Genomic DNA, 20,014 nt, shown 5'->3' on the forward strand with positions numbered 1-20,014 from the left:
GTAGACAGTTGGAAATGCAAGTCTCACATTCAGAAGAGAGGTCAGGATTGGAGACATAGATTTATAAACCATCTGTAGAGAAAGTTGTAGGCTTGCCTTCCTTCTATTTCACATTTATCCAGTATACAATCTGTTTGTATGTAGTTGCTTGCATATTTTCTCCCCCATTAAACTGTGAGCCCCTTGAGAGCAAAGACCATCCTTTGACTTTCTTTGCATCTCAGTGTTTAGCACACTAACACATAGTAGGCAGTAAATAAATGTTTACTGACTGACTGAAGCAATGATCTTGAGTTGGGTAATTAGGAAAGTGAGGTATAGGAGTTTGATGATAGATCATTCCAAGCAAGGAGAAGAGTAAAAAGCAAACTCATCATCTTCAAATACTTGAAAAAGCAGGATTAACTTGATTCTACATGGATCCAAAGGGCAGAAATAAGACCTAAAGGTGGAAGTTACCAAAACATAGATTTTTTTTCACTCAGGACAAAAAGGAACTTCCTAATAATTATAGCTATTCCCAAATGGAATAACCTGCCTGATAAGGTAGCTAAGCCCCCTGCTACTGGTGGTCTACAGATAAAGGCTAGATGACTAATTGTCTTTTCCAACTCTACTATCTATTATTCTAAGACATAGAGATTCAGAATAAGCCAAATACTCTGGCGACAAAAAGGTCAGGCTGACTATAGCAGAAGCACTTTATCACAAAACAATGATATATGAGCTTGTATACATATGGAGAACCAAGTAAAAAACAAAGTGCCAGGAATGTTATTCAGAGAAGTTCAGATTTCTTTCACCACAAAAGTAGGTAGCCCAGATAGTCCCATTAAAAGATAAGTATTTGCTAATTGGACAAATCCTCTTTAACTGTCTGAACATCATCAACAGACTGTGGCATTAAAACCCAGAATACACATTATTCCACTGCTGAGAGTATCTTTGATAAATGAATTAGTCTTCCAGCATGATTTTTCTACAATAACAATGTAATGTAAGGCTACATATTACCAAACAGGAAAATGATAAACACACCTATCCCTTTCCAAGTTGCCCAACTTCTGGATTTTTTTTTGGTATGCTTTACTCCCCCTCTTTTCTATTTAGTGACCTAGCCAGTTCCCCATTGGATCATACATATCCATCCCCAACTCCACCTACTTACCCTCCCCCCCCACACACACACATATACAATTGAGTAATTAATTCATTAGTTGCTCAGGTTATATGCTCCATTTATTTGCTGTGCATTGGGTGAAATATTTGTCTCCCTGATATTTCCTGAGGTGTGTACATTTTTCACTCTGTCTTTTCCCTTTCAAAATCCTATACTTTTACATTTATACTCAGACTTTTATCTTGGTGTGTATAATCCCCCTTTGCCGGCTTTCTTCTGATGTAAACAGCCTAGATGTGGGAAAAAATAATTCGTTGTTATTCCAGTTCATCCTTTAGTGAAAAAACTCCCAAGAACACTTGCTCTTAAGCTATTTCTGTTGCCAACCAACAGTCAGCCAGCTCCCCACCCACCCACCTGATGGTTAGGGAAAAAAAGGACAGAAGGGAAGGGAAGAAAAATGAGGGAGAGAAAAAAGAAGAACAAATGACCAGTGTCTTGGCCAAGTTCCAACTCGGGTGATTACATTTCTGCCTCAATCTTGAGTGTCCTTGGGGGAAGGGGGAGACCCAGGGGACTAGAAATATTATTTTTCTATTTCTTCCTCTGCTCTGTCCCACTAAAAAAATTAATTTTCTTAATTGAAATTAAAGATCCCGAGGAAAGTTCCTGTTATTAAACAACACCAGAGAGATGGGGGGAATATCTTTAGTTTCTAAATCTCTGTGGAGACCTTTTATAGTCTGGAAGAAAACAAACAAACAAAAACCTTTGAAAACATAGGAAAAGAAAGTTCAAATTAGCAAAATACTTTGCTTGGTCTATAGATCTAGAAGGCAAGGAAGAAGCTTTGTCCTCTATTGACAGATTTAGCACTGACATCTTAACATTATCCTATGTTGCCCTCACTCTACTGAAACCTTTCCAGGTGACATCCTGAGTTGCAATTGGAAGAACATCTTTTCACCTGATGCTTAGAACAGTTTTGAGCACATCAGTGTAGTATTGAACAGAATTTTTTAAACTTTTTTTTTTGCTTTTTGGAGAGGGGAAGGCAGGGCAATTGGGGTTAAGTGACTTGCCCAAGGTCGCACAGCTAGTAAGTGTTAAGGATATGAGGCTGGATTTGAACTAAGCTCCTTCTGACTCCAGGGACAGTGCTCTATTCACTGTGCCACCTAGCCACCCCATAACTTTTTTTTCTCTCTTTTTTTTTAGACAATTGTAAACTTATATTTGGAGATAGTCACCTTACCCTACCATTGTTCCTATCCAACATAAGAGCACAGAGTACATTTATGTTCTCCCCACTGTTTAATATATTCTGAGTGCTAATTTTAAGCAGTTTCACTTTTGTGCTTACCTAAATTCTTATATGTTGAGATTTGCAAGCAGAAACATTGCCATTACAACTCAGTCACAGATGCCTGATGGATCAATCACCCTGATGGGTGTTTCTACATGCCTACAGTTTTCTTTTTTTTTCAAATGCTTTACTAACTTCTGATTTACATCATTCATTTCCACCAGATTTTGAGTTACACATTTTCTCCCCGTTTTTCCCCTACCCACCACTCCAAAATAGCAGTCCCACAGGATATCCCCTCCTCCAATCTGTTCTCCCCCATATCTTCTCTCATATCCCCTTTGACTTTTCCAGTAGGCCATGGTGGATCTCTATGCCCCAGTGCCTGTATATCTTATTTCCCAATTATATGTAAAATAGTATTATTAATAGTATATATATATACATATATATATTTAAACATTTGATATTAAAACTTTGAATTCCAGATTCATTCCCTTCCTCCCTTGTCACCCACCTTACTGGAAAGATAAGCAATTCAGTATAGGTTGTACATGTGCAGCTTATGTGAAACATTAACATAGTTGATATATTGTAAAAGAATGACTATATTTCCCTCCCTCCTATTCCACCTCTCACTAGTTCTATTCTCTACTTTGATCCCATACCTTTTCAAAAGTGGGTGCTTCCAACTTCACTCCCCCCCAGCCTGCCCTCCATTCCATCATCCCCCCCTTTATCCCCTTCCCCCCTACTCTCCTATAGGGTGAGATACCCTATTTAGTGTGTATTTCATTCCCTCCCTGAGCTAATTCAATGAGTATAAGTTTGACCCATTCCTTTTCTATTCTTCCCCTCCATTGTAACCATTTTCCCTTGTCTCTTCTATATGAGATAATTTACCCCATTCTGTCTCTCCCCATCTCCTCTCATTATATTCCTCTCTCACCTCTTAATTTCACCTTTTAAGTATCATACCTTCCTATTAAATTCGTCCTGTGCCCTCTATCTATGTCTACCTGTAAACATATATACACATTAACATATGTTTTCATATACCTGTATACCCTCCGATATAGACACACACACACACACACACACACACACACATATATATATATCCCCTTCAACTATTTTCATACTGAGAAAAGTTTCAATCAGTTGCAATTATTGTTTTTCCATGTAGAAATGTTAATAGTTCAACTTTGATAAGTTCCTTATGGTTTCTTTTCTCTGTTTACATTCTCATGCTTCTCTTGCTTCTTGTATCTGAATGTCAAATTTTCTATTCAACTCTGGCTTTTTCAGCAAGAATGCTTGAAAGTCCTCTATTCCACTGAATGACCATATTTTCCCCTGAAACATGATACTCAGTTTTTCTGGGTGGGTGATTCTTGGTTTTAATCCCAGCTCCTTTGATCTCCAGAATATCATATTCCAAGCCCTTCGATCCCTCAGTGTAGAAGCTGCCAGATCCTGGGTTATCCTGATTGTGTTTCCACAATATTCAAATTGTTTCTTCCTGGCTGCTTGTAATATTCTCTCCTTAATCTGGGAATTTCAGAACCTGGCTGTAATATTCCTAGGAGTTTTCTTTTTGGGATCTTTTTCAGGAGGTGATTGGTGGATTCTTTCAAGCTCTATTTTGCCCTCTGGTTCTAAAACATCAGGGCAGTTTTCCTTTACAATTTCTTGGAGAATGATTTCTAGGTTCTTTTTTTGATTATGGCTTTCAGGTAGTCCAATAATTTTTAAATTATCTCTCCTAGATCTATTTTCCAGGTCAGTGCTTTTTCCAATGAGATATTTCACATTGCCTTCTATTCTTTCATTTGTTTGGATCTGTTTAATAGCATCTTGATTTCTCATAAAGTCATTAGCTTCCATTTGCTCCAATCTAATTCTGAAGCAATGATTCTCCTCATTGAGCTTTTGAGATTCTTTTTCCATCTGGCAAATTCGGCTTTTTAAGCCATTCTTCTCCTCATTGGCTTTTTGAGCCTCTTTTGCCATTTGAGTTAGTCTATTTTTTAAGGTGTTATTTTCCTCAGTCAGGCTGTTGACTCTCATTTCATAATTTTCTTGCATTTTTTTCATTTTTCTTCCCAATTTTTCCTCCACTTCTCTTATTTGCTTCTTAAGGTCTATGGCCTGTAACCAGCTCATATTTTCATTTGATGTTTTTGGTGCAGGAGTTCTGACTTCACTGTCTTCCTCCTGTTCCATGCTTTGATCCTTTTTTCTCCAAAATAGGAATCTAATGTTAGGTTCTTCTGTTTGCTTTGTTTCCTTTGCCTGGGCATGTTGCCACTCAATTACTTGACTTTTGGGCTTTTTGCCACAGTAGGACTCAGCTACCAGACAGGGGAGCTTCCATCCCAAACATTGGGGTTTTCTCAGCTGCCATAGGTATTAGTTGGGAGCCCTTGCTGAAGCCTCCACATGCTCTTGGACACAAACCCCAGGACATCCACCCTAGACAGCAATCCAGATCCAAGCAGGTTAAAGCAAGAGCAATTACTCCTCAGACTGGTTGCTTGGTCCCCCTACACTCTGCAGGCCAGGACCTGAAGCTGCTCCATGGCAGCAGTGGCTGCACTGAAGCCCTCAGCGGCTTTTAGGCACTCCCAACTACTGGGTCCCAAAGTCCACACTGCACTGACCTCTCACTTTGTCCTTCATATCTATGTGTTGATAAACCTGGAAATGACCACAGCTGCTGGTGATCTGGAGTCCCTCCAGCCGGTGCCTGGTCAGGCCCGCCCTGGGGCTAAAGCCTCAGTGTGGGGCTGGGCTCAGCTCCCAGAGCACTTGGCTGGACAATTTCTGAGGGCTGTCCTCAGCAGGAGGTTAGCTTCTTTGTGTCATTTTGTGGGTTTGTTTAGAGTCCCCTTTTACATGAATTGGGGAAGGTGGAAGCCAGGAGCCATGGGGAGGACCTGCTTCTACTCTGCCATCTTGACTCTGCCTTCAGAACTTTTTTTTTTTAACAGTAAGATTGTTTAAGAAATTGGGGACCTGGTATATTTATGTCCCTTTTCTGCATATTTCAAGAGAAAAAAAACATACAAGACTGACATTCTTGATGAATAAACTACACTATTCTTTGGAATAAATGGCTCATCTTTGGCCAATGCGACATTAAATTATCACTACCTTCAATAGAACACTAATAATCTGAACATTATCCTTCACCCATAATAGGTGAGTAATTAACTTCAAGGGAGTGGTTTATTCATTGAAAGGATCAATTATGCCTGTATATATCAACCAGTAGATTAGAAAATTAATAGACTGCTTTAGGCCTGTGTTAATACTTCTTTCCTCATCCCCTAAAGGTTTGCTCATTTAATTGATGGCTGAACATCCAAGCAGTGTTTGCCAAGTCTGGGAAACTGAGAAATGGATCTATCTTTGATCTATTAGTCCTAAGGCTGTCATACTATTATTATTATTAAAATTGATAAGAATAAATTAACTTTTACATAGTGTTTAAAAGTTTGAAAAGTATTTTACAAGTATATCTTTTGAGCCTCATGACAACCATGTGAAATAGGTAGCAGATGTATTACTCTCTCCATTTTACAGATCAGGAAAATGAAGCTCAGGGAGGTTAAGTGATTTATCCAGGGTCATATAAGTAAGAAGTATCAAAGGACTTGATGATGGCTGTGTAGGAGAAAGTGAGGTTGGTGACTTTGCACAGCCCTCTCTCACTCAAAGTCAACTGCAAGTCATGTCATCTCCCTGATGTCATGGTCAAAGGACAAATACAACAATCAAAGGACTTGACACAAGTCTTTTTGATACCAAGTGCAACACTCTAGCCACTGTGCTGCTCTGTCTTTCCCCTTTGATGAATAAGCAAGGATATTCTAAAAATTTATCCATCAGAGTACTTTATCAAAGATGCATATATATATATACATATACATACACACACAATTATTTTTGTAAAATAAATTCTGTATTGAGGTATTCATACCATCATGTCCCCTCCATAGGCATCATCCAGGGGAACGAAAAATACATGTTGAGATAGAATCCCAGCATCCAACTCCAATGGCCAACTGCTACCAATGGGCTGGTAAGCCCAAGAAACAATAGGATCTCCCTGACCGTGGTCCTGCTTCCAAATCAGTTGCCACAGTCATCATCCAGAGGTGCAACACCTTTGTGAAGTTATGACCTATTAACTGCGTGGGTGCAATAGCCTCTGTTTCCTCTACAACCATAGCTACTAAAAGGCCCAGAAAAGAAAGTTCTTGCCAAAGTCCTTGGTACTGGCAAATGATTCAACATCAGAAAGAGATACAACAATGGAAATTTAGCAATGGAAATGATGCTAAGATACCTTAGCAGCCTATGCACCTTAATTGCTATATTTAGTGGGGAAGATAATGTCATTGCTGTGGGTAGTTTCATTAGAGATGAAAGAGTGATTCAGTGTGTTTTCTTCACTGGTGCAGTGACTAGTGTGTGGAGCTTGACTGGGGAGTGTTGCTGAAAAGGTCACAGAGAGTGGACTGCTTATAGTTATAAGGTGCCCTATCTTCATTGGGGTAGTTATATTAACTACACCTGAAACATTTACTGGATTTCTCACCCTCAGTGCAGCTGTCACTGTGACTGTCACTTTGACATTGTCCTTGACAACACAGAAGAAGTTATATTGAATGGAGAAATACGAGATACGGGTGTCATAGCAGCAGTGGGGGTTGAGCACAGGTTCGTAACTTCGAATGGTATTTACTCTATAGCCTTCTCAAAGGTGAACTGACATTCTCTCTGCCTTGCTTTGACAGCTTCTTCCCACAATCTCCATGTCTCTACCTGCTTTCTTAGCTAGTTGGTCATGCTGCTGCCCATGCTTGCTGGATGCTTTGTTCGTGCATGTTTTATTGATGACTTTATGTCTGCCCTGCAACTGAACCCTCATGTATATGTTGTTTGCTCCATTAGCATGTGAGCTCCTTGAGGACAAGGTCAGTCTTGTTTTTCTATTTGTATCCCCAGTACTCAGCATGGAGCTTTGTACACAGTAGGTCATTAATAAGTGCTCTTTAATTAATTCAGTCCTCTTTTGCCGCACAAGTAATATAACTTCCTAGCTAATGCTCTTCTTTTCAGTAAGAAGCTGAGGAAATTCCACTTTGCCCTCATGACTTGTTTTATATTTTTTATGAATAACCTTATTTTCTCTGATGCAAGAGTAAGAAGTTAAATAACTTCTAATAACTATTCATGATGTTGTTATTGCTCTGTTTCAATCCTGTCTAATTCTGTGACCCCATCTGGGGGTTTTCTTGGCAAAGACAATGAAGTGCTTTGTCATTTCCTTCTCCAGCTCATTTTATTGATGAGAAAATGGAGGAAACAGGACTAAATGACTGCTAGTCACAAAGCTAGTAAGTGTTTGAGGCTGGATTTGAACTCAAGTCTTCCTGTCTCCAGGTCTGGCACTCTATTCACTGCACCACCTAGCTGACCCTCTATTAATTATAACACCCATTTTAAAGCAATTACCTTTGCAAGGTAAGGTCACTTTTTGATTGAATCAAATAATCAAAATAATGTGTGAACAGAGCCTGTACACCCCCCTTGAATCAATGAAAGCCATTGTAGAAGAGAGACTTAGTAAACCCTAGGGAAATGGGATATGTGGCAATTAGGGGGAAATAGTGGATAGAGTGCTGGATTTAAAGTTAGGAAGACCTGAGTTCAAATACAACCTTAGATATTTACCAGCTGTTCTGTCTGCCTCAGTTTCTTCATGTGTAAAATGGTGTAGCAGTAAGCACCCCAGCGTCCCCAGGGTGACTGCCAGCACAGGTTCTTGGATCTGCTTTGATAAAGGAAAGCAACTCAAAATGGGTTAACAAGCTTACTTTAATCAGTCAAATATGTATTGTTTACCTAGTTCAGGGGAAAAAGGTCAGCACCCCAAACTTCAGAGTATACAGACAGAATTATCAAGACAGAGAAACATATCAAGTAGACAAGTTTCCAAAGTCCAACCATTACATCCATACCAAATCAATATCTGGGTTTTTCAAAGCTGGGGGGCTCTCCGCAATGGCTTCCCAGAGTCTCATCTGATCAAATCACAGAACACTTCTCAAAGTGAGCCCCAAAATAAAGCCTCAAATCAGGGTTTATATAGCCTGCTCCTGGCTCAGAGAATGTAACAACCTTCTGGACCCACTGGCCAATGAAAAAGTATCTACTGAAAAACAAGCCTCCCACCCCAGGCTCCAGGTGCACTTTAGCCTAGGGGCAGGGAAGATCTTAAAAATTTACATTTCCATTACAAATGGGGATAATAACAACCATAATAAAATTCCAGGGTTGTTATGAGAATAAAATGAAATATTTGTAAAGTGCATTACAAATTTTTAAATGCTACATAAATATTATTAATATATGGTATTCTAGCACATGGTGCTGAGTTGGAACTTCTTGAGTGGTGAAAGAGAAGCTTTGACTTCAGCCTTGGTCAGATTTCTTTCCTCCTGTCCTTTTGATCAGAAGAAGACTTTGTGAGCTTCAAAGGGTTTAAAGGATGCTGGACCTCCCATCTTCCTATGGGAAGACTTGAGTTCAAATCTAGCCTTAGACACTTACTAGTTGTGTAATCCTGGACAAGTCATTAGTTTCTGTCTGCCTCAGTTTCCTCAACTTTAAAATGGGAATGATAATAGTACTTACTTCTCAACGTGTTGTGAGGATAAAATGAGAGAATATGTGTAAAGCAGAGAACAGCTCCTGGCACATAACAGGGGCTAAATAATGCTTGTTTCCTTTCTTCCTTTCTAGAAGGGTCCCCAGGTCAGCCAGTGTCAGTGTCTGCAGACAAAGACACAATTTCACCAAGCAGAGGAACTTCTTAAGTCCCCCCAATATGTCAGAAAAAGACTTTCAGTGATCAGAAACTATGTTCCCCCTTTGCAACACGTAGTCTCTAAGCTTTAGCTAACTTGTTCTTTTCTTTTTTAGCTAACTCTTTACTGAACTCTGTATATTCTTCCAAGAAAGTGTGTCTTTTAGGGGAATGTTTTGTGCCAACTGTTAACTACTATAGTAAACTCAATAAACATTCATTTCTAAAAATTACTTAAAGTTTATTGACTAAATTATTTATCAACTGATATTTGGGGCTGATGCTGATGGCATTGGAGAAACATCAACACTGAAATGAGATGCAGCTGGGAACCAGATTCATCTCTAAGCGTAGGAGTTGATAAAAGAATAGCTCAGAGGGACTATAGCGTCAAAGAGCAAAAATGAACCTGAGACAAGTTGATGCACTTTCCAGTCTTCTAATAAACTTCTACAAAATTCTAGGGTAAAAAGATAAAAATCGGGCTGGCTAGGTGGCACAGTGAATAGAACACTGGCCCTGGAGTCAGGAGGACCTCAGTTCAAATCGAGCCTCAGACACTTAACACAAAAACTAGCCATGTGACCTTGGGCAAGTCACTTAACCCCAATTGCCCTATCTCCCCCCTCCAAAAAGCCAAAAAAAAATTAAAATAATAAAAAAATAAAATTCTTTCTAAATTCTTGTTCACAACATATTCCAGCATCTTCATGAGCTTGAGAAATATTTACAAGCTCTGGAATTTTCCAGGTCACTGTCAATAATGCTTTTCTGATTACAATAAAATTTTCCTAATGAACTTATCCTAATAACCTTATTCTCACTAGATTTGTAACCAGAAAGAGCATCTAACTGTTTCCTATCATTAAATAGGTCATTTGGTGTCATAGTTCATTTAAGGCATGTTCTCTTCTCTATTCTATTTTTTCATTAAATAACTTCTAATAAAAATAAGTGTCATGGTACAAAATGTCCACATTCTTCCAAAGGCTAAGAGCCTGGAGGCAGCATGGTACCATAGTACTGGTACTGGCTTTGGCGTAAATGAACTGGGGTTCAAATTTTGCCTGATACTGGCTACCTGTGTGACTATGGCCAAGTCATTTAACCTCCTTGGGTCTCAATTTTCCCATCTGTAAAATAAGGGGTATTGGATTAGATGAACTTTGAGGTTCCTTTTGGCTCTAGGCCTATGAACTGATGATGACAGGTAAGTTCTTCCATCTATTTGTGAAGTTAATTAAATGTTAAAACCTTGTCATCATTTGAAAAATGGAGACAGATTAAAATTATTTCATCTCCCTTATACCAACAGTCACATATTTACATAGTGCTTGATCATTTAGAAAAAGCTTTCACATACATTGTCATGTTCTCCTCACAGCTCTATGCCAGGTAAGACAGCTGTTACAATACCCATTTTTTAGATGAAGAAACTGAAACACAAAGAGATTAACTACTATCACGTCATACTCTCTCCCCCTTGATGGTTCCTCTTGTGTTCATAACCATAAACCCAGTTTAAAATGTAGCCATTTTATAAGAGTCTGATTAAAAGACTAAACATTTCCCTTGCCTACCACAATATTTCCACATGCCTACTGTTGGCCTTGCAAAACTAAAATATTGGAAACACAGCATGTGGTCCACAATTCATAACATGAAGTTTGAAAACTGAATTTAATATTAATTTGGATCTCATTAAAGGGCCCACTCCTTAAGAATTAAAAAGCTTACTGTTTCTTAGGTATCTCACACAGAGACTCTATTACCTAAGACATGAAATCATTAGGAATCTGTTATTATGCCTATAAATATTTAAATACTTCTATTAAATCATTTTTTACATTTGAATAGGCAGAGAAGATCTGGAGATAGTCTGACAAAAGAAATTATTTGACTGTAAAAAGGAGTATTCCATGCCAGGAAAATTGCCTTTTGTAAATTTGGAAAAATAGTGGGATAATATTATAATAATATATTATTAATATAATAAAATAATATAATAATAATATTTTAAAAATCTGAGACCTAGAAGAATCCAGGAGACTCTGATGTTCTTTTGCAGTTTTGATCCTAAAGTTGGAATCAGAAAGGAACTTGTCATTGTTGTTGTTCAGTCATGTCCGACATTCTGTGGTCCCATTTGGGGTTTTCTTGGCAAAGATAGTAGAGTGGTTTGCCATTTCCTTCTCCAGCTCATTTTACAGGGCTAAGTGAATTGCCCAGGGCCACACAGCTAGTAAATGCCTAAGAATGGATTTGAACTCAGGAAGATGAGTCTTCCTAACTAAGAAAGGAATTTAGAGGGTGTCTAGTGCAACTTCCTCATTTTACAGATAAAGAAACTGAGGCTAAGGGAGCCTAAGAGTGCATTGTCCAAGGTCACCACCGGTGGCAAAGGTAGGATTTGAACCCAGGTTATCTGGCTCCAAATCCAGAACTCTTTCCACAATATCACTCTACCTCCAAGTTCTAAAATCGTAAAGAGAAAATCATTTTTGGAATGAAAAGAAGTTGACCCAAACTTAACCAAACTAATAGCTCTACTGAGATATAAAATGCAACATAATGGCCATCTAATGGGGTTGCAGGGCAGGTGTCTAAGAACTACCAAGAAATAACATAAAGTCATCAAGTCAAAATTAGGAAAGTCAAAGGTCAAAGAGGTGTTATTTCCAAGAGACATAAAGGGCAACTGGATGCCATCATTTAATTCTATTGAACAAAAGTGGATAATTAAAGAAAACAATGGTATCTTTTCAAAAGCAGAGCGCTGATAAAAAAAATGTGGCTCTAAGAAGACAGAGATTGGGGGCAGCTAGGTGGCGCAGTGAATAGAGCACCAGCCCTGGAGTCAGGAGGACATGAGTTCAAATTTGGCTTCAGACACTTAACACAAAAACTAGCTGTGTGACCTTGGGCAAGTCACTTAACCCCAATTGCCCTACAAAAAGCAAAAAAAAATTTTTTAAAGAAGACAGAGATACCAATGATCATTCATATCAAATGATGAAAAACGAACAATTAACTATGATCAAAAACCACCTCTGCAAGCTTCTCCGGCTCCAAACCTGCACCCAAATTGGGGCATGGCAGGGAGGTAAACAGCAAATGTCATCATTCTGTAACTTCTATGGTTTGCTTCTGGCCTCATGGACATGTCTATTGAAATTCAAATATAAGTCATTTTACTAACTAGACCACAAAGATGCATAACTAGAAAATCCAAGAGAGTTTCTCTTGCTCATATATGAAACCATAATATCAATGCCCTCTTCAGGGATAGAGCAGTCCAAAGAATGAAAAGAGAGTCACTGAATCATTTTTTAATGGACAGAAAAGAACTGAAGGAAAGTCTCACACCTACACATATGCACACACACAACACAGACAAGCAGGACAACTTTGAAAGGTATATTTTTAATTAACTATACAGCGTGTCCCAAAAATCTTAGTGCAGTTTTAATTTTTAATAATTTCAAAAAGTGTGAATGATAATAACTTATCCCCAAAATACTTTGAAATTATAATTATTTCTATTTCTTTATCACTTATTGGATTTTGTTAATTTTGAATGATATGATTTTCACTTTAACAAAACCGGACACCGTTCATTATACATTGTGTTTGCAACAGTTTCTGGATGACACTTTCTCAGACCAGTGGATCATCAGAGGCAATCAAAAGTCTGACTTGGCAACTTCAGCCACCTGATCTATCCCCAATAGACACTTTCTTCTGGGGGTCACATCAAAACAATTATGTATGCAGAAAACCTCATTCTTTGAAGGAGTTTAAGACAAGGATTACAAATTCAATCCTTTTAGTCTTTAGTTAAAATGGGTTTAATAACAGCTCCTACACCATAGAGTTATAAGGATTAAATGAGATAATATTTATAAATCACTTAGCACAGTGCCTGGTACATAATAGATATTATATAAATGCTTTCTCCCTTCCCTTTCTCTTCTCTTTCAGTCATTGAGTGGCAACTGAGAAAGTTTTCACAAAGTTTGAAAATCAACTAGATTAATGCATAGCACAAGATGGTGGTTCTATTGAATTTTAATAAGAAATATATCAATAATTCACCATTTTCAAATGTTTTGTAAGCTTATAATATCTATATTTCTTAGATCATTAAATCTTTAAACTACTCTAAGACATTTGATGTATGCTCCATGTTTTAAAAAGAAAAGAAAGCTAGACATAATAGTTTTGTGTTTATAATAGTTTTATGTATAATCTTGTTTTTCTAGTCATATATTTGTATGCACATATACACATATATAAATGGAAATGCTCATTTTACTTGTTCATCATGTTCATAATTTTTTTTAAGAGAACCCGAAGTCATGTAATTGGGCCTACAGATATTCTAATGTAAAATCTAAGATCACAGGAGTTCAAATCTGACTGGTGATCTATCTTAGCCACTGAAATAGTAGATTGTTATCCCAGGCCCTGTTTGCTTTTAGAATCAGTATTCTATTCTGTTAACCGTTTATATATCTAAATGTTTTCTGTCTTAAAATCACCCTGCCTACCTTTTTTATGATAGCAAAAATAAAAATAAAAACAAGGTGGCGCAGTGAATAGAGCACTGGCCCTGAAGTCAGGAGGACCTGAATTCAAATCTGGCCTCAGACCCTTGACACTTAACTAGCTGTGTGACCTTGGGCAAGTCACTTAACCTCAATTGCCTTGCCTTCCCCCTCAAAAAAAAAAACTAGAAACAAAGTGTGTGCCTACCTATTGGGGGATGTCTCAACAAATTGTAGTGTGTGAATTCAGTGGAATATTATTGCAATGCATGAAGCGATCACCATAAGGAATTCAGAGAAACATGGGAAGTCTTGTATAAAATGATTCAGAGCAAAAAGTAAGCAGAACCAGGAAAACAATTTATGAAATGGTCATGATATAAGTAGAGGGAATATTAAAATTTCTCTGTAACTGTAAGGGCCAGTCTTTTGGGGGGAGCAGGAGGAAGAGGGGATGGGTTGAGAGCATTCCTCTCCATTTGTTGGAGAAGTGTGTAACTATGGGTGTACAATCAGATACAACTCCTCTGTAGGTTGATTTTGCTTAACTGTTTTTGTTACAAGGGAAAGCTTACTTGGTTGTCTGGGGGTGTATATGAAGAAATAAGTATGATGTAAAAACAAAAAATAATACAACTTTAAAAAATAATATAGAATCACTGTCTTCCTATCTGATCAAAGAATGAAGTGGAAAGTGCCAGTTATTCCCTTGTTTGCTATAGAAGGCTAATTCAGATAACCAGGACAGAGATGGGATCTACAATTCCATTGATCTAAAGAAGTCCCAGACATGGACCCTCCATCTACCATCACTTGTCTTTGCAGACTTACAGTTACAAAGCATTGAGAGTTTGAGTGAATTGCCAAGGGTCATATAGCCAGAGGTGGACCTTGAACCCCTCGATCTAAGGCCAGTTCTCTAGTCACTATAGTAATAATAATAATAATAATAATGGCTAACATTTTATATAATGCCAACTGTGTGCTAGGCACTGTGCTAAGCGCTTTGTAATTTTCTCATTTTATCCTCACAACAAACATGGAAGGTACATACCATGCCATGATTCTTCTCAGTGTAGATAATATGAACCAGAAAACCTGTTTTAATGCCCAATTCATCTAGCTAGACCATACCTCCTGTTCAATTATTTCAAATTATCCAATCTGTACTCTACTTTGGCCGTATTAGAGGTAAGGTAGAACTCTGCAATAGTGAAGTACATGAGCTCAATAAGTATTGTGATATTTATTTTACATGCTCCAATGAATAATTCATGGGGAGGGGAGGTTGAGATGAGAGGGGAGGTAGAGTAGATTGTTCAAATTGATCATTTACACTCAAAAGGGGTATGTACAAAGGATGGTTTCAAAATGTTTTTCACCATTTAACAATCCTTTGTGGCCTCATTGCTCCTAATCTTATCAGTCTTTAAGTTTCTGGTTATGCTATGACTCATTTGCAGAGAATATCAAATTGCAAGTAGATATGTAGGTCATGGCTAAATCCAATTCAATTCTCCCTGTCATCAGGTTAGGGAGTATTTGTTCTGTGAGGGTCAAGACTGAATCTTCTTTAAAAAATAAAAAGTTTGGTTGAGTAAAGTTTCTTGATAGATTTTTAATACAAATTTGGTACTTTAGTGTTTGCTATTTGGTCATTTCATCTTTGGGAAACTTAGAAAGAAGAAAGAGATGCATTTTGGTGGTGGCATAAACTTTGGTAAAACTGGTTTTGATATGTTTTTCTTCTTTTAGAGCCCTGTAGAAAGGTTCATTCTTATTTAACTGGATTCCAGTTATGGGTTCCTCTACCAGCCACCAAATCTTTTGGGAAACAAGGGTACAGACCTGTGATTTCATCAGCTTGGAGAACTTCTGGTGTGGAAATTCATTCCATCAATTCAAATCAACCAACTCAGTTGTACCTTGTAGCCTTAAAGGGTTGCCCAGGGCACTGAGAGCTTAAGTAGCATCCTTGAGGCTAGGTTGATGACTCAGTCTCTGACACTGCCAGAGCCCAACTGGCGGCCATTTCGGGGTTGTTTCCAGACTTTCACAACTACTATTCTCAGGGCATGCATACCTACTGTGCGTCACATTGGATGTCATTAACTTACTTTGTTGTTGTTGCCTTCTCCCCCTAGTAAGCGGCAAATGGACTGGTCTTTAAGGATGCTTTTACTAGCATCATCACCATCATCATTGCTTTCTGCACATCTGCTTTCTTTCTTGATTTAGACTATTAGTTCTAAAAGGAATAAAACAATGTTATTATACTTCTTTTTTATATCTCCTCCAAGTACTTAGATCAATGCTCCATAGTAGCTGGCTAGCACTTACTTAGTGCGTTAAGTTTTGCATGCGGTTTCCATTTATTATCTGACTTGATTCTCAAAAATAACTCTGCGAGATAGGTGCTTTTCTTTTGCTGTTATTTTTATCCCTGTTTTATAGATGAAGAAACTGAGGCAGACAAAGTTAGATGATTTATCCAAGATAAATAGATAGTAGTTGCTTCAAAGGGTTTTTCAGTTCCAAATCTACAATCCATTCATATGGTACATACTCTTTAAGCTCCCAAAAGGAGATCCTAAAATCTGGTCATTCAAGTGACTGTTTTATCCTAAAGTTTATCTTCCTTTTCCTTGCTCCCCCTGATTTCTTAATAATGGAAAGACAAACTGACACCAGAATCTTACTAAAAACCGTTAGAAATATTCTCCCCAAAATGTGAAAAAGCAAACTACTTGTCTTTCCTTAAAACATTGAGCTAATAGAACCTCTGACAGGGAACAATAAAAACTTGTTTGAATTTAGTTCTCTCTGATGGGCCATTTGCAAATAGGTTTACAAAAGTCTAATGAACAAATTTTAGACTAGCTTGAGGAAGGCTGATTTGTCTGTTTGCAAATGAGCACCATTTCTTCCACCAATTTCTATAAACTATTTTGATTGTGTGTCTTATATTAAAGCATCAGCTTTTCAGTCACATTATTTAACTCATTTTTTTGTTTGTTTTTTTAATTTTTAAAAATTTTTTGACTTTTTTACATTATTTTACTTATCAAAAATAAGACAATTTATCAAAAAGTTCTTTTTAAAAGTCTAAATTTTCACATAAAATGAAATCCTTCTCTTCTAAATAATACAGCTTCCAACCCGAATTCAAATCCTGCTTCAGACACTTACTAGCAATGTAAATTTGGGCAAGTCACTTACCTTTTTTTTCTTTTTGCTGCTTTTTGGAGGGCAATTGGGGGGGGGGGGGGTAAGTGACTTGCCCAAGGTCACATGGCTAGTTTTTTGTGTTAAGTGTCTGAGGCCAGATTTGAACTCAAGTCCTCCTGACTGCAGGGCCATGCTTTCACTGCCCCACCTAGCTGCCCCTGAGTCACTTAACTTCTGTCTGCTTCAGATTCCTCATTTGAAAAATGATGATAATGATAGCTACTGCCTTCCATTGTTGTGAGGATAAAACAAGATAGCATATGTAAAACCCTTTGCAAACCTTAAATCAACATGTAAATATTAGCTATTGTTATTATTTCTGAATCTGTTTGGCAAATACCGTTTGCTACATCTCACCCTCATCCTTTAAGAAGACATGAATATAAGATGGAATTCTTTTTTCTGTTTAAGGGTCTTGTAGAGAGCATGCCATTTTGACCAACCTACTGACTCTCTCCTGTGCCCTATTTAACTTTGTTTAGTCAGTAATCTAACATCCTGTCCACCACAATGCTCCTCCCTGCCCCACCCCAACAAAGTAAAATTAGAAGACAGAAATATCAACAAACTGGGTTTTATAGCCTTTTAATCCTCCTATAAATCATTTCTCTCTGTTTTCCTTTGTCTCTTATGAAGACATCTTGTTCAGTGAAACATGTTCTCTAATTTAATTGTTGGCTCCTCATTATAATACACTTAGCCGGCTTCTGATGCTTTTTTTTCCCCTCCAAACTCCCTGATCCTCCCTTCTGCAGAGAGTTTATATTTCCCGATGCCAGTTGAGAAGGCTGAAAACACCAAACACTGGCACACGTTTCACAAGGCGATGCTTCCATGATCTGACTTCCAACTCCTTAGCGCTGGCGACAATGACGTACTTAGAGTTACCATCAAGAGTACCAACAGCTTGCCTTACAATCTGTCAATCGTTCTCTAGAGGGAGGAATTGGCAACTTGTTATATTAAAAAACCATAATCAGGCATCTGGAATGTGATCGTACAAGGAAGTCTTACGTGCTCTGATGAGTTTAAGCAATTTAAAATCCACTACTTCTGCTGGAGCAGTCTTGCCCAACCCAGCTCGGTGAGGCGAGCATGCATTCCTGTTCATTCCACAATCACTGTTCCATATGTGCCCATCTGACTATTCCCCCTATGTTTTCCATACTCAGTGGTGCAATACTGTAAATATACTTACACCTAAGAGGGAATTATGCAATTTTTTAAAAGTCTAATTAAAAAGCTTTCCTGCCATTTTACACCTGCCTAGCAGGAACAATCAAGAGTGCTCCTGAACTAAACATTATGTCGTTTCAGGCCTGCTGGCAATTTAAACCTCCTCATTGTTTTCTCACACAAGGCAAGTTGACATATTCAACAACCAGACAAAAATAGGGTGGAAGTTTAAGACTGCAGTATAAGTCACTGGGGAGAGGCGGGTGAGTTCCCTTTGGTTTTGCCACTTAGAAAGAGTACACCATTTACCACACAATGCCAAGCAGCCAGTAATGAACCCTCAAAACCTGGAGAGGGATATCTCATTTCCTAAAGCAACTACCATTGAACTGATTGTGTTCTGAATTGAGAAAGCCTCATTATAAAGTTCTAAATAAGGGGCGGCTAGGTGGCACAGTGAAATAGAGCACCGGTCCTGGAGTCAGGAAGACCTGAGTTCAAATCCGATCTCGGACGTTTAACACACACACACACAAAAAAAAAAACTAGCCGTGTGAACTTGGGCAAGTCATTTAACTCCAATTGCCCTCCAAAAAACAAAACAAAATAAAGTTCTAAATAAGAAAACATTAAACTGTATAATAAATACAGTAAATAATAAACAGTAAAAAAAAAGTTTGACTTTGGAGTCAGGGATCCTGGGCTCAGATTCTACTTCTACTTCCCCCAAGTTTCCCCCTGTTTAGTATTGGTTAGACACAGTCATATTTAGACTAATATATATAGCAATTATTAAATATACAGCAACTACTAATTATATACAACAATATGGGTCACATGGAGAATTGAATAGGAATTACAAAATCACTAAGAAATCTTGCTGAATCATTGGAAAAGCACATTAGACATTAAAAAAACAAAACCTTAGCTAACAATAATTATCATCTCTGACTCTTAGAATCCCATTTGTCCTGGAAAACTGTGCTCAAATGCTACATGAAGACTTTCCCAATCCCTCAATATGCCAATGTTTTTCCCAAAAAGTTTACCGTGTATTTGTTTACATATATTTTTTATTTAAAAAAATGTATAAAGTGCTTACTATGTGCCAGCCTTTGTGCTAGGGGCCCTAGGGATTCGAAAGACAAAAAATGAAAATTCTTGCTGTCAAGGAACTTCCATTCTATGGAGAGACTGTGTACCTATAAAGAGTATACAGAATAAATTTGTTTAGGCTAAAAATAAGAGAATTAAGTACAAGGTGGCTAGGGAGGAAATGCACTAAAGTTTGGAGTAGATCAGGAATAGATTTGTGAAGAAAGTGGTTCATGAGTTGCCTCTTGAAGATAGTGAGAGATTTTAGGAGTCAGAGATGAGGAGGGAGTTCATTCAAGGCACAAAAAATGATCAGTGCAAAGTCATGGAGATAGATGGAATGAGAAATATCAATGGAGTAAGAAATGAGGAATGAGAAGTCCAGTTTAGTTACACCATAGAATGTGGTGGATGATGAAATAATGGATAATGAGCCTGAAAAGACCCAGCTAGAGCTGGTTTGTAAAGTTTTAAAGACCAAACAGTAGAGTTTTTACTTTGTTCTAGAAGCAACAGGGAGTTATTGGAGTTTATTGAGTAGGGGAGTAACATGGTCAAAATTGTGCTTAATAAAAATCCCTTTGGTAGATGTGTTCAATTATTGTAGTGGAAAGAAGCTTGAAGGAGATTAATTAGGAGGCCATTGCAACAGTCTAGGTGAA

General features: G+C 37.8%; 1 long non-coding RNA gene across 8 annotated transcripts in view; it reads right to left on the reverse strand.

The window, feature by feature from the left end:
• Positions 1–20,014, reverse strand: part of LOC138147043 (uncharacterized) — a 435,949-nt gene that overhangs the window by 314,141 nt on the left and 101,794 nt on the right. For 7 of the 8 annotated variants that reach the window (XR_011164697.1, XR_011164690.1, XR_011164689.1 and 4 more), the window contains one exon: positions 15,971–16,101. This is a non-coding gene — a long non-coding RNA (uncharacterized lncRNA). Of the gene's footprint in view, positions 1–1,231; positions 1,411–15,970; positions 16,102–20,014 lie in introns of those variants that run through there. The other variant, XR_011164698.1, reaches the window with a different exon arrangement.

Source organism: Petaurus breviceps, unplaced genomic scaffold (assembly GCF_028583685.1).
Source record: "Petaurus breviceps papuanus isolate PSGF00001 unplaced genomic scaffold, PetGlider_PUasm1.0 140, whole genome shotgun sequence".
NCBI classification, from domain to species: Eukaryota; Metazoa; Chordata; class Mammalia; order Diprotodontia; family Petauridae; genus Petaurus; species Petaurus breviceps.